Genomic DNA, 16,630 nt, shown 5'->3' on the forward strand with positions numbered 1-16,630 from the left:
ATTGAGTTGGCAGTTGTCCTGTTTTTCAAACCGTGGGGGTAAATCAGGGTTCCGCTGTGATCGCTTTGCTTTCCTTCAGAATTAAGTTCCACAGACACACAAAAGGATCTAACACAACAGTTTGTCATTTCTGATTATTTATTAATGTACATTCCTTTCATTCATCTCACTTAATGTTTTTTTTTTTCCAGATTTGTCTTTTTTATATGATAGACACATGCTGCTGCTTGGTTCATGAACGCCGCCCCTTGTGGTTAACACCTGTCTTACTCTAAACTACTGCTCCCCATTGACAGAGATATTGAATTATTACCACAGTCTATGACACTTAAGGTGCCCCGTTGCTATTTAAACCACCGTATTTTTTTTGTGAATTGTTGCCATAATCCAGTGATTTGGACTTGGCTGTATTGTACGCTTTGTTAAAGTAATAAGTGAGACTGTTTTCATTCAACACTGGCAGACAGTAAAGACAAGAGCTGAAGCAGAAGAGAATCTGGCCCACAGACCACAGCACAAACATCTGTGAAGACTGAGTTTAAAACCAAAATTGATTAAACATGACTAGAGAGCAGACAGTACATTTCTACTTTTTTCAGGGTTTGGGGTACACTGTGAACTTTTATCAATCTTTTACATTTTAAGCAAGTGCAAAGGTGTTAAAAAAAAACACGTTGCACATCTCCATTGATTTCCACCTAACTACACACCCAGTTCACTTACAATAACCCCATCAGAGCCAAGGTCACTTAAAAACAAAGCACTTCACTGTTGACAATCAAATGTGGAATATGTCATACAATTCAATACGACATCACCTTACTTCGTACATTATGTCAGGGGTGGCCTCAAGATTTTGTCAAAGGGGGAGGCTGGGGCAGTTAGTGTGAGCATATACAAACGCTCACATAAAATGTTGGTTCCTTTTCAGAGGAGATTTTTTCACCACACTTCCACAAGGAACTCCCCAAGGGCAATTCCTCACAATATTACGTTTCTTCTTTAGAACGTCACATGACTGGCGCTGGCAGTGTTGCCACCTTATTGTTATTTTATTACTCAGTCATTTACTCATGAGTGAGTATTTTATTACTTGCTATTTATTGCACTTTTAAAACCTGTCAAGTAAATTTTCTGCTTGATATTGTTTGAATAAATCAAATTAAAGTATTTTACCACCACTAGGTATATTACCCTGGATAGCACTGACACTTAGATACCTTAAAAAGAAAATTGGCTAACTGTAGACAATCTGACATCCAGCTACAGAGTCACAACCATAGCTGAGTAGAACATGTAGACTTGGCTGCTGTATCTGACACACTTTACTGTGGTTGCTACCACATTTTGCCACATTTGTCATAATAAACACACACAGCCACAGGTATATATATATATATACACACACACACACATCCATACATACATTATGTATGTATTATTATATTATGTATATATGTGTATGTATGTATGTATGTATATATATATACATATATGTATGTATGTATGTATGTATGTGTGTGTATTACATTTTCAGTTTTCCGTATTGCTGTGTCAACAACATAAGACTGTAATATTAAAATATGGAGTCCTTGTTTATCTTGCTAAGTGTCATCGCGTGTGTATGTGTGTCTGTCTGTAGGCTGTCTAGTTTTATACAACTTAACTCAGAAACAGGTGAGTAGATTTTCACCAAACTTGGTAGAAATATTCATTGGGTGAGTGTTTTCAAGTAGATCAGTCAAAGGTCAATGTCATGGCCAATAACAACAAAAATCCCGCCCCCCTCCCCACCCAAAAAAAGGCCAGGATGTTGCACTTCTATCAACCAAATTTGTTTGTTTGCAAATTTGTTTTAAACATATTTTGAAATCAACTGATGATTAAGAAAAGGACTTAGATAGGACAAGGGGTAGGATTGAATAAGCATATGCTTCTTTCTACTCCCTTTCGAACTCATTATGTTGACATTGTTCTTTTGTTTTGTGATTTATTGCTTTACTATGTTTTAGTTTGTTTCTTCTTTATTTGTTTGTTCTTCATGTCCGAAATAAAACTTTCAATCAACCAGATAAGTCATAAGTCATCGCTAAAATATTATGAAACTATTTCATAATCATCTGAAACCACATTCTCCAGCATATCCCTGCACCTAATACAAGTGGAGCGGTGATCCAAAGATTAGAATGATCAGTGGTAAGATTATGATGATGTCACTAAAAAGTCTTGAAATCACTGTACTTCAAAAAAATGCATTTTCTGGATGTCTCATTATTAACATCCTACTATATCTTGAAATAAGTGTCATACTCTTACAGCCCACTGTTATCTGCACAGGCAGGGTATGTATCGCCCCCTCTGTGCCATTAGTTTGACAAGGGAGTACAAAGAAAAACACTAGTGTTTGCGTGCTGAAACTAATTAAACTCTATTTCTGGTTTCCTATGTGACAGAAGTAAGATGTGTGTCTGTATAAATTTCTTCCATTCTGTTAATATGAGTATTTTGTGTTAGCCACTGTGGCTAACTCTCACAAAATGGCGCCATGTTTGCCCATTTGGCTACCTTCTCTTCTGAGGCAATAGTTTGTTGGGGCAAACAAATTTTGCTCGAAACTACGAGAAATGTTTCATCTTATTGCATACAGAACACAATCAAATGCCTCATCGAGGTAGAAACCAGAAATGACCAAAATTTTTTGATGGCACGAAAACGTGAATTAAACCCCAAAGCCCGACCCCCACCCCTCCAACCTGCTGGATCTGCTTACGCATCTGCACTGCTGCAATGCTGAACTCCAGAGAAGCACATAACACTGTGAGGTATGCAGTATATCATCATTAAGAAGCTGTGATTATAAAACACATTTTTTAAGTTCAGATTTCTCACAAATGTATTTAATGAGCTATTATGCTGATGGTGAACTTTAACCTTTTAAACACATGGGACACAATCTCAGCCACCAAAGCTTGATCGGAATTTACTGTCGCATTTATGAACAGTGTGCTTGGAGTTGGAACTGATTGTAACATATTCAATAGATACTGTATGTGCTCATTTAACACTTACCAATAATCAAATGTATTTGTCGATATCCTCAGTGTGAGCATATTTTTCAACAGATTTCAGTGTCATCAATAACAATAAATCAATGAGTAGGTTTGTAGTTATTAAATGAATAGCCAACATCAAACCAGCAACCTGTGGCCAAAAAGGCCAAAGCACTTACATAAGACAAAACTCCTACAGTATATCTTTAGTTGGAATAGTGCGACTCCATAACTTTTCTATAAATAAGTTCCGATACTCAAATCTACTGGAGAATTCATTCACATTTTAACTCTCTTGGACCAAAATTGGTGCAGCCTTAAAAATAATAACACATTTTTTACAGTTAATAGTAAAAAGACACATACATATACATTTGTTTTACCTGTAGAATAGAAACTCGTGTTTTAAAGGGGCCATTTTTTTTAATACATCTAACAGTTACAAATGTTTAGGGATGGCTATCTTTAAGATATTAACGGTACTACTACTCTTAGTGGTACTCGTTATCTGTCCAGTATTTTAACTGTATTATTATTATTATATTATTATTATTATTATCATTATTATTATATTACTGGCAATTTGATTTTAAGAAAGAGAGCCCTCCCACAAATCACAATAATGCAGTATTTCATTGAAAGATTGCTGAGTTTAGCCCTATTGTGATGAGATTAGTTTATATAAGGAGGTGGAGTAATGCAGTATTTATTATGACCAAATAGCGCAGGATAAAAAAGCTTGATGTAAATGAAAGAGTGAACACACAAGGCAGAAGCACTGCTGTCACTCCTCAAAAATAAATTGAATTAATAACCAGGCTTCTGTGGCTTCTTTCTTTGTTCTCAGCTGTTGTCTCAAGTTCACTTTTTTCTTTTTTATTTGGTTGTGCTCTTTGCACCAGTGCATGCACCATGTCAGCATTGGTGGTCTGAGCAACTCATAAAAACACAAAATAAATGTGTCATATCACATTAATGCAGGTAATTTTTTTCTATCTGCACACAGCACACATTGTGTGTGCATGTGTATGAGAGAGAGAGAGATCTACCCTGCACTCAGGCTGCAAAAGAGAGACCTCATCTAGGTAGGGAACAATGAAACTGCATCATTTTCTTCCTTTCTCCAGTACCGAAAGCAGTACAGTTAATGTCGGAGCTTATCAATACTTTGGTCTTTCATGATTTAGCCCAGGAGCCCATTTAATATGGGGTTTTAATATGGGGTTTTGAACCCTTTTAAAATGTACAATTGTACATCTGTCCATATAGAAACACTGCTGCTATAAGCAAAATTTTGGCCTGAAACATTGTTTTTTGACTTTTGTGACATATGTCACACAAGTCTTTATCCAAGGCACACATCCTGTGTGAAAGATGGAGACATCCTTCTCTTGCCATTTAAAGAGACAGACTCAGAAATATCTTGTCTTTGATATATATGTATGTATGTATGTATATATATATATATATATATATATATATATATATATATATATATATATATATATATATATATATATATATATATATATATATATATATATATATATATATATAATGTATGTATGTATAAAGATGCATCATCTTGGTGTGTATGGTGTAATTTTGGTAAGAAATTTTAATTTAAGACACCTTGCTGGCAAGGTGTATAAAATGACCCCTTTAAAGCAGGGATACTGCTGTACTGTTTTTGTTAATGTATTATTGCAAAGTGAACAGAGCAACTATAGATCTTTTATGAGTGCATTCTCCAAGAGCACTGCTCTAAAGGAGATCTTCAGCAGCTGCTGGCAACTGACAGACATAAAAGTTTAAGAATAATGTCAAGAAGAGCAGTTCTATAATGTCACTCCTCAAGTTCTACCCATTTTTCAATCCACTGTAAATGCAGACAAAAAAAATCCACTGTAAAGTCACTTCAGGATATTTTATGCCTCATAGCAACAGTTATGTTTTCTTTACAGCTTACAGATGGAGAGGTGTCCCTGCACCTCTTTTACTGCCTCCTAGGTGTTGGTTCACAAGCACATTCAAAGATGTGAGATACCAGTGGCTGAAAAATGACCAAACAACATCCAAGAGACTGAATAATCCCCAAGAATGTTGCACCTTTTGCAGAATTCCGTTGCGATTTTATCCTCTTGCAAAAGCTGTCTGTTCCTGATGTCTGCACTTTGACATGTGGACTTCCATGCTTGCATCTTTGCAGCTGTTCAATAAACTTTTTCGCCATCATCTCAGCCCCTGTCACTGTGCCTGCGCATCGGGGTTGACACGATCCTGGAATATGTACAGGTTGTTGGTGGCTGCTATGGCGATGATGTTCTCAGACGGGTGCCAGGCCATGTGCAGGATTTTCTTCATGAAGTCCAGGCTGTCCACGCCCACATCTCCACGGCGACGCTTACCTCCTGTATACACTCGCCGTGTCCTCAGCACAGCACGAGGCTTGCTGCTTTCCCGCCACGCTTCCAGGGTCACTCCTCGCCCGGTCTCCCTGTCAAACATCCGGAAGAAGCTGTTGTACGCCCCTGTCATGATCACACTGAGGAGAGGAGAGGTCATGGGACCACAAAAAAGAGGAAATATCATGGAAAAATAATTCAGGAAAGGGTGAAGAATGATCAAAACTGCTTTGATTTAATTGTTGGCAGCAGTGCAGTGAAATGTGTAATACTGACAGGATAGACAACCCACTGCTGCTTACCTATCTGAGCTGTTCCAAACACACTCAAACTTGTCAAAGATGCAGTCATTTTCATAGAGGGAGCACAGTTTACTCCTCAGGTATTCGTGGACCTGGAGATGATGAAAACACACATTAGTTTCTGTCTGTATGAGAAGGAAACAGGAGAAAAAGTTGCCTGTTAAAGGACAAGTTCACTTTTTACAACTGTAGTTAAATTGTAAACATTGCTGGTGATCAAGCCTCTGAGTGACCTTTGTTTCTTTGCAAGAACTTTTATTAAAATCATAAAACAAATTTTAGGGCGTAATGAATGAGAGCGAACAGGACAGCTTGTCACTGGAGTTACAAAAATGTACAGTATGCTCAAAGTAGCCCTGCCGAGGAGGTAGGGATGGAAGACTCAGGCAGATCTGGTGCCATCACCCTAACAGAAGTCACGATGTAGTCAAAAAACTCAGTGGTGGTAAGTCCCCAGTGGCGGATGAGATTCATCTTGAGGAGCTGAAGTCTCTGGATGTTGTTGGGCTGTCATGGCTGACACACTTATACAATGTTGCATGGAAGTCGGGGACAAGACCTCTGAATTAGCAAACTGGGGTGGTGGTCCCCATCTTTAGAAAAAAGAAGACAGAGCGTTCCAATTATAGAAGAATCTCTCTTCCCAGCCTCCCTGGGAAAGCCCATGCCAACATACTGGAGACTTTACTAGGGGAGCTACGACCACTACCTTTGCACACACACACACACACCACACACACACCACACACACACACACCACACACACACCACACACACCACACACACACACACACACGCACACCCCAGGACTAAACCAAACCAACTTTTTTAGGTTCCTTAGATGAACCCAAAACACAATCAGGATGTTCCCAAAATAAAAACTGGCCTCAAGCCAGGTATCCAAGATGGCCACTAAAATAGGGTTTGTTTGTTTTTTACTTATACATCAATGACTTCTGTCATTATTAAGTCTATTGTTTGTTCCTACTGTGTATTTAAATGATAAGGGTCTATTGGTGGCCATTTTGGACGCCATTTTGAATCTTAAACCCATTAATGAATTTAGTTTAGGCACAAATGAATTTGCTGTGACCTGCAATGGTCTTCCCATTGAATCGCTGATATTTAAGTTGTTTATATGTTGTGTAAAGGTGTTTTAGTGAAAAAAAAAAAACCCAAAAAAAACATTTTGGCAGCCATCTTGGATAACTGGCTTGAGACCAGTTTTTATTTTTTTGGGAACATCCTGATTGTGTGTTGGGTCATCTAAGGAACCTAAAACAGTTGGTTTGGTTTAGTCCGGGGGGGGGGGGGGGGTGCAAAGGTAGTAGTTGTAGCTCCCCTAGTACTTCAACCATTAGCCAAACATCAGATTCTGGTGGAACAGTGGACCTGCATTTTACCCTGGCAAGAATATTGGAAGGGTCTTGGGACTATGACCAACCAGAATACATGTGTTTTGTGGACTTCAAAAAGGTCTACGACCGGGTTCCTCGAGGTATACTGTTGGGGGGGGGAGCACTGCAGGAGTATGGGGTAGCAGAACCGCTTCAAAGCATGGTTTCTATATGAGCAAAGTAGGAGCTCTACCCACATTTTTGGGATTACATCAGTCCTGTTTCTGGTAGGTGTCCGACTCCACCATGGCTGCCCCTTGTCACCAATCCTGTGCTTGATATTCACAGACAGGATTTCAAGGTACAGTCAGGGACCGGAGGGGTGTCTAGTTCAGTGACCTCAGTGAGTTGCATTTCTGCTTTTTGAGGCTGGTGTGGTTCTGTTGGCTTCATCAGGCAGTGACCTCTGATGCATACTGAGCAGGTTTGAGGCCAAGCATGAAGCAACTGGCATGAAAATCAGTACCTCCAAATCTGAGACCATAGTCCTCTGTCTGGGTCAGGGGGGCGGTATTGCCCAAATGAAGGAGTTTTAGTATCTCTTAGTGCACGAGTAGGGGTAAGTTGGAGAGTGAGATCAATAGATGGACTGGGGCGGCGTCTAATGTTTTACGGACCACTATACTGGACCATCGTGGTGAAGGAACTGAGCCAGAAGGCGACAATCTCTATTTATCAGTCGATTTAAGCTCCTATCCTCAACTATGGTCATGAAGTTTGGGTAATGAGTGAAAGAATAAGGTTGTGGATACAAGCAGCAGAAATTAGATGTTGAAATTAGATTAATGTGGTATAGCTATAGAATCATGTCAGATGATGCAGAGCCATGAGTGAAGCTTCACGGGAACTTTCTGACCTGGTATGTCTCTACAGGGCCTTTGTCCATGTTCAGGTCCCACACTTTGGCGGTTAGATAGTCTCTGGTCAGCAGGTAGCGTCCACTATGGCTGAATTTGACGTCAGATACAGAAGAAATGATCTCTGAGAAGAATGAGCGGCTCCCTGGATCTTCAGGTTCTTCAAAGACTGGATGCAGAGATCATACTTTTGAGTATTAACAATCATAATGAGACTTTTTTTTGTTAAATTCTAGAGTATTATGGCTTATGCACAAATCACTATCATAAAGGCAAATGATGTAGGATCAATGCTTGGATCTGACAATAAGGTTCTCACGTTTGGTGTGTTTATCACAAAGTGCAGAGGCTCTCATGTCGCACAGGCGCAATGTGCCCTTGCTGCTGCTGTACACAAACAGGTGGCAGTGATGAGGGTGGAACTCTGCTGCTGTTATCACCTCCGTCAGATCCTCCATGTTGACTGGTTTGATGTCCACAATATCTGAGAAGAAATGCTTCAGGGACCATACAGCTTGGATTTGGCACCATAAATTAGTTACTTCTACCAACTGAAACTGGAGGGTAGCCGTTTAGGTGATCACCCACATTTACATTTTCATTGACATACATTTGTGCTCAAAAGTTTACATACCCTGATAGAATTTTGATGTTTTGGTCATTTTTCAGAGAATATGAATGATAACACAAAAATTTCTGTTTCACTGTGGCTAGTGGTTGTGGGAAGCAATTTGTTGTCAAACAACTGTGTTTACTATTTTTAAATCATAATGACAATAAAAACTAACCAAATGACCCTGATCAAAAGTTTACATACCCCATTTCATAATACAGCATATTGCCCCCTTTGATATCAATGACGGCTTGGAGTCTTTTGTGGTCATTATGGATGAGGCTCTTTATGTTCTCTGATGGTAAAGCTGCCCATTCTTCTTGGCAGAAATCCTCCAGTTCCTGTAAATTCCTGGGTGTCTTACATGAACTGCACATGTGAACATCTCCCAGGGTGATCAGTTGTCACTGATAATGAGGTCAGGAGACTGACCATGGCCACACCAGAACTTCACTTTTTTATGCTGTAGCCAATGACAGGTCCACTTGGCCTTGTGTTTTGGAATGCTGTCATGTTTGGAACGTCCAAGTACATCCCAGCGCGCAGCTTCCAGGCTGATGAGTGCAAATTTTCCTTCAGTATTTTCTGATAACATGCTACATTCATCCTGCCATCAATTTTGACCACGTTTTCCTGTGCCTTTGTAGTCCACACATCCCCAAAACATCAGTGCATCCACCTCCATTGCTTCACAGTAGGAATGGTGTACCTTTCATCATAGGCCTTGTTGACTCCTCTCCAAATGTAATGTTTATGGTTGTGGCCAAAAAGTTCAATTCTGGTTTCAACACTCCAAATGACTTTGTTCTCTGTGCTGTTTGGTGTATTGGAAGCAGGATACTTTGTTTCATTTACATAGTAATGGCTTTCTTCTGGCAACTTGACCATGCATCCCATTTTTTCTTCAAGTGCCTTCTTATTGTGCATCTTGAAGCAGCTAGACTACTTAATTTCAGACAGTCCTGTATTTCAGAGAGTCCTGTATTTCTGCTGAACCTTTTGTGGGTTTTTTCTTTGCATCCCGAACAATTTTCCTGGCAGTTGTTGCTGAGATTTTTGTTGGTCTACCTGACTGTGGTTTGGTTTCTAACAGAATCCCTTATTTTCCACTTTTTAATTAAAGTTTGAACAGTGCTGATTGGCATTCTCATCCCTTGGATATCTTTTTATATGCCTTTCCTGTTTTATACAGTTCAATTACCTTTCTTTGACAATTCCTTTTGCTTTCCCCATGACTCAGAAACCAGAAACATCAGTGCAAGCACTGGAGAAAGATGCAAGGGTCTGTGAGGAGCCCAGAGACTCACTGACCTTTTATACCACACACACACACACACACACACACACCACACACACACATACACACATCACACACACACACAGAAACACATATACACACACCACACACACACACACACACACACACACACACACAGATTACGAGAAAAATAGATTAGAGGTGAGGATGGTTACCTTTTGTAGCCACTCAAACCTGTTTGTGTCAACTTGTGTGCATGTTATTCAGGCCAAAATCCCCAGGGTATGTAAACTTTTGATCAGGGTCATTTGGTTAGGTTCTGTTGTCATTATAATTTAAAAAGAGTAAACACAGTTGTTTGACAATCAAATGGCTTCACACAACCACTAACCATGAGTGAAAAAAAGTTTTGTGTCAAATCACTCATTTTTCGCTGAAAAATGTCCAAAAAATCCACAATTCTGCAAGGGTATGTAACCTTTGAGCACAACTGTATTTGTGGGCATGATTTCTCAAAGAGTAACTTATGGACCATCTTCTTCTGCTGATTAGTAAATGTTTACCTCTAAGTGCTCCAGCTGGAAGCTATGTCCAGGGTGTACTTCACCTCTTGCCCACAGGCTGCTGGTATGCATACAAGTCACTTTATTTATTTATTTATTTATTTATCATTGCATTGACATATGGGTTGTGTTAATATAGTTCAAGGATCTCATACGCCTTGGCTGGGAAAAAAAAAACACTCTACAAAATGCCCCCAGTTTGATTGTTTGTGACCAATATTATACAAAACATATCTGCCAGGTCATGTCTGAGACTATGTTGTGTGAGGAGACCTAGTTCCAAAACACATCAAGTCATCTTGACTTTAAGTAACTAACTTGGTGCCTCACAAACATAAAGTACAGAGCTCTTGGCGAAATTCTATTGTACCCCAACTAATTGTCCATCAGGAGGAGATGTTGCTAAATTTCAACAACCTTGGAACGTGACAAAACTGCAGTTTTAGTTTTATGTTTGAGATTAAGGCTGTATTTTATTGCTTCCATATTTCTATCCCCACACTTTAAATATGTCTCTTAACCAAATCCCTGTTTAGACTTACACGTTGCTCCCCTTTGTGTTTATATTTGTGGTTGTCCTGTGTGGCTCAGTAGAAATTATTTAAACTCTTCTTCCGTAGACATGTCCTCAGTTTTCTAGGTCAGCTTCCATTTTAAATGGGAAATCACAAAACACACTCATCCCCAGCACAGAATCTCTGCCCTGACACAGAAACTGACAAATTCAGCAATATGTGCTGTTTACATTACATTTTTTGATTGGCTGCAACAGAATATATATTTTATTGTAGAATTCAAGAGGTGGATACAGTGTATGTATGATAGGTATGTTATTGGACAGCAAAACCTGAAAATTAGTACAGCTGTTACTGTCCACACTGGTAGCAGTATGTAGTACAGCATTGACACACTCTGCATTTCTAAGTTACTGCTTATTTGGGGATGACCTGTTGTACAACAGTCTTTGTGAATCTATTTCAGAAAGCCATTAATCAAATGAATACAATTTTCATTCATCTTAAATTAATTCACAATGTTCTTAATGAAGGATACTGAAGCTGCGATCTGTGATGCCCAGGTGCCCACTGTTGATACGGAGGTCATCAGCAGACAGGTACGTCTCTCCGTCACTGTTTACTGAGATGGAATTCACATGGTACGTATGGTCCATTGGCAAACACTCGTCGAGGACGGACCTCTACCATCAGATCTGTAGGTTTCAGGACTGGAACCTTAGAGAGGGTTAGAAAGTGTCAAAACATCTTGGAAAGAGACCAAGACCTAAAGGCATTATAAGCAAGGGCGGTTTGAGCTAACTTGCATCACTGAGCCCAAACTCAAATGTGTGCAAGGTATTGCCAAGGTATAATGTAGTATCATGTTTGATCACAATTCATGGAGATCTCACATGCTCTAGGTTTCATAGACTTTGGCCCCCATGGTGACTAACATTAAAACTTGAAATGCTACCAATGCTGAATGTGAGTGGTTTCGTGAGCTGACCTTGATTACCAAGTTTCATCTTCCTATACAAAGACTTTGTCAGTTATCATGTAGCTGGGGTTTCATAGGCTCTTCCCCCGGTGGATAACATAAAATTGATATGCACCCAATGTTGAATATGTTGGCAGTTTTGTGAGTGGGCCTTGTTTATCAAGTTTCATCTTGATATACAGAGTCTTTTTCAATTGTCAGGTACACAACGTTTCTGCGACTCTGCTCAGAAACCAGTGTTGAACCTAATGTTGAACTTGTGTGAGGTCTTAGTTAGTCAACCTTGTTTAACAAGTAAGACCTCATATATGAAGACTTTGTCAGTACAAGGGTTGCCAATAGCCCAACAACCGGCCCTGCATTGGGTCAGGTACTGGCCTCTCTCTCCTAGCCTGTGATTGATTGGTGGCCAAGACACTGGCGTCAGCATCACTTTGGTGTTGCGCCGAGCGGGGCTCTCCTATTGGTCATTTAGGAGTGGGAAATCTCGTTCCAAGATGGAGGCCAGTATCGGCCCAGTTCATAGGGAGGCCAGTGTCAGGGTAGGTTTCCAAGACTCAGCCCTCTGGTGGCCCAATTGCAAGTGAAATGCATTCAAAGTTGAACTTGTCTCAGGTCTTCGTTGAGTTGTCCTTGTGTGTCAAGTTTCACCTTGATATATGAATGTATTTGTCAAGGTATTGCATAAACAAGGTTTTTAGAGTCTCAGCCCTCTGGTGGCCCACAACTACAACTGAAATGTGCCCAATGCCGAACTTGTCTGAGGTCTCAGTGAGTCGACCTTGTGTCAAGTTTCCCCTGGATACAAAAAGTCTTTGTCACGACATCACATACACATCGACCAATTAGACACTTATGCAAGCAGACATCCACGCAGAGACAAGCAGATCCCAGACCAGCGCTGCCTTCAGTGGCAAAGGTGAAATGAAAAGGACCAATCGATGGGCACCAGAGTCAGGGATCATGTGCTAAATGACAGAGCAAAATAAAGCTGGTACCTGCAGAGGAGGTGATGGTAGAGATGTCCTTGAGCCGTCCCTCCTCATCTTTCAGGTTGTATCCCTCTGGTCTCTTGTCTCTCTCGCTCACCTTTCACAGTTTAATAGTCTTATCTGCGGCACGGCACAAAGCACACAGTGCAAATGAGGTTACAGAAAAGAAGATAAGAAATGCTGTGAACAACTTATACGAATCTGTCAGCGGACATGAGTACTGAATTCTTGTTCTCTGTGTGTTAACATGCAGCTGCAGGCAGATAATTCATGGGCGTGCCGAGACTGAATAACAGGGACCCCAAACCACTCAGCGAGATTTCTCTCCACATAACTACTGTGATGACTCACTTCTGACTCAAAGTCCATTGATATTCAATCTGACACACAATGAACACACGTCAGGGAAAATAAGAATGATGAGGAGCATTGGCAGTTACTAAACAAATGGTTTTATCACAGAAAATCTGCACATTGCATTGGGAATTGATGCAACTTGAGACGCTGCCACATTTTTAGCTTTTTAAAACTAAAATTAAAAATCATGGCAATCGCTTCAGGTTCTCTCTTACAATGTTAAACTGTTTTGTTTGGGGGTTTTTATAGAGGTGCTGGTCAAAACAGTTCAGTTTGGGGCTATTCACTTGTATTCCGCAGCATATAAAGAACATTTTTGGGGCTCACAATCCAAAACAATTTTCCCAATACAGCTGACATTTTTTTTTTTTTTTGCTATGGCTGTGGTCCTGGTTCCCACCTCGGTTACGAACCCCGTTAGCGGGTCATCAAGATCATGTCTGTGTGTCTGTGTGTGTGAAGCATCACTGCAACGCACATTGAGCATCTGCATCATATACGTAGAAGAGCACTATAGAAATACCTTCCATATAACTTGTTCTTTAAGGACATAATCTGCATCTTTTGATCGTGAATCCATGTAGACGTATTCTGATGTTTACTAATTCCCAGATTGAAATGAACTATTCTTCTAATAGCTGTGACGCGCTCGTGTCTCACCATTGGTGGAAAGGAGGAAATGCGCTGCATTCTGCTGTGGCAGCCATTTGATCTTGTTTATTTTTCCTCGATCTCGAGACTCTTCAAGTAGTCAAAGTCAGGTTCGTGACTCTGGAACGTGCTGTAGACATTGTACTCCCCGGAGTCTCCCTCACCTATCTCCTCTGACTCCCCTTTCAACTGGTCAGGAATCAGGGTTGGGAAGAAAAAGAAAAGCACAGGTGAGGAATTCTTTCTTTTTATGTATAAAGAATTGTAAGTTGTACACTTGAAACTGACCTCAGTCTCCCTCTGGAAGATGACCACTCGGCCACCTTTATCCCCTGTGGCGAGCAGATCCCCGTCTGGTTAAATTCCACCGTAGAGATGACATCAGCTAGAAGGAATACAGGAAATGGCATCTGAATTAGGACATAAATTTCTACAGTAAAGAAAAGCTATATACTCAAATCCACAGCATCTCCTTGCCAGATTGTTTTTGCATCCACCTTACCTTCCAATTTTGTTTATTTCCCATTCTTAGTTTATCCTAGCTGCTTGAGCTTTGCTTGTTTTGTGACCTGGCTCCTTTTTATCTTGAATGCCGTTTTATTGAAAGTCTGACCTTGCCTAACTTTGGATATTGTATCAGCCTGCTTCTAAAAAAGACTGCAGTTTCTTTGGCTCATTTCAACTTTGCCAAATATTTAAAGCAAAGTGTGTTTTGGATCTTAAAATACCCACATTTTAGGTCTCTAAACTCATGCTACATCATCATATTTTACACTTCTTTAAATGTGTATGTGGTGGAGGCAACAGCATTGCATGAACAATGCATTGTACACCATGGACATGCATAGTGTCAAAAGTCCAAATTTATTGACCCTTTAACCATGCAAATGTGTTCACCTTTGTATGCACAATGCTAAGGCTAATGCTAAAAACAGATCTGTCAGAATTTCTAATATTGTGCAGCAGCAAATTATTTTCATGCTGAGAGAGTAAAAAAAAAAAAACTGCAATGAGAAATTTGGGTGATCATATACAGCCGTCCAGTTTGTTATAAAAACATTTTGAAATCTGAAATAAGGGCACTACATGTAGTCCAGCTAAAGACATGGCTAATGCTAACAAGGTTACCCAATGGGTGCAAACCAGGAGAAATTACATAATCAACATCAATATTTCTGGGGTGGCACAGATTGCGAGGACCAATGCAGCAAGCATAAGACCGCAAAAATGTGACTATACCTTAATAATAATCTGTGCCTGTTTCTTTAAATGGAAAGGAGGTGCTGTTCATCAGGGGGCATCTCCATATTACTCTCACAGGCTGTGCAGGTGTGTCTCACAGGCTGGCTCAGTGGGTGTGTCTTACAAACAGGCTGGAGTCCAAATATGCACCTCTGTGACATACGTCACAGAAAGTTACAACAAGCTGTTTCAGGCACAAATATTGATTACAGTGGGGTATTTCCAACATGCACAGACATAGAACTGTGGGACTTTGAGGATGATGAGCCTAAAACCACAGACATCTTTATCAGGGAACAGATTTTGCTCACTATGAACCCTTTAAGTGTGATTTTAAAGTTGGGGAACTGCCCTGAGAAGACATGAGATTCCATGTAAGCTAAACACTGTGATGTCTGTCAGTGAGTCTTCAGTAAATCATAGAATGAATAATGAGCAGTGCGGAGATAAAGGACCCATGACATTGAAATGAAACGGTTTCCTGAGACCAGCTTGTTATCTGACACCACACCAGAGAGTGATGACACGCCTGATCTGCCCTACCTTCAGTGACGTAGTCTCGCAGGAAGGTGTGGTTGATTTTAGGGCTCTCAAACGTCCTCGCCCTCTGAAGCTGAAGGAGGGTGACCCGCCAGCGCACCCGTCCTGAGGGAAGGGTCAATCCGTGCTCTCTCCTCTCCTGCCCAGTCCTCCGCCCATGCTGCTGAGGCTAGCGGAGCGGCCTGGAAGAAGGCATCCTGGGAAACTGCCTGACTGGAAGGAAAAGATGGGAGGCAAGGAGTGGGAGAAGGAGGGGATATGAAGAAAGGGTAGCAGTGCAGGAGGATAAAAGCTGGTGAGGAAGACAGGCCTACAGATGTGTGTGACACGTGTGCAGCAACAGAAGGCCTAATGAAGGTTGAAGCAAATCACAGAGCAGTGGAATAAAGGAAAATCAATACAGAATCTGTAATTGCACATGGAGGCAAAAACAGGATGCGAGTCCAAAAATAACCTCCACGGTCTTCCGGTGTAGCTCCGGCAGTCAGGGTGTGATATCCTCTTGGCCTCTTTCCACAACCCTGATCTCTCTCACAATTCTCGCAGAGACAAGTCCTTGAGAGAGTGGAGAATACGATGGCTTCGCTGTGCTGCAGGAGGGAGGGAGACAGACCTCACCTACCAGAGAGCCTCCTCTTCCTGCTGATGATGCTGCTGCTGCTGCACGTAGGCCTGTGTTCTCTGCTGCTGCAGTGTGGCTGAGCAGGTGTGTCCGCTGCTCCGTCAGCCAGTTGCAGGGAGAGTAATGGGAGAAAGAAAGTGAGAGAGCAAGGGTGGTGAGAGGATGAGAGGCAAAGGAGAGGAGAAAAAGAGGAGGCGAGAGGGATGAGGAGCAGGATGGAGAACTGCAGCCTGCTGATGCTGTGGAACTGATTCTGTGTGCAGCATTCCACTGTGTCATAGCAGCCT

The 16,630-nt window shown here is 40.9% G+C and overlaps 1 long non-coding RNA gene and 1 pseudogene across 1 annotated transcript; one reads left to right on the forward strand and one right to left on the reverse strand.

Annotated features, from left to right (window-relative positions):
* Nucleotides 1-2,460: 2,460 nt before the first annotated feature.
* LOC117525882 lies at nt 2,461-16,360 on the forward strand. The gene is made up of 3 exons (XR_004565161.1): nt 2,461-2,584; nt 8,882-8,890; nt 16,349-16,360. It is a non-coding gene; the product is annotated as an uncharacterized LOC117525882 (long non-coding RNA).
* On the reverse strand, nt 4,790-16,630 carry LOC117525881 (annotated as a pseudogene).

This window comes from Thalassophryne amazonica, chromosome 15 (genome assembly GCF_902500255.1).
Source record: "Thalassophryne amazonica chromosome 15, fThaAma1.1, whole genome shotgun sequence".
NCBI lineage: Eukaryota > Metazoa > Chordata > Actinopteri > Batrachoidiformes > Batrachoididae > Thalassophryne > Thalassophryne amazonica.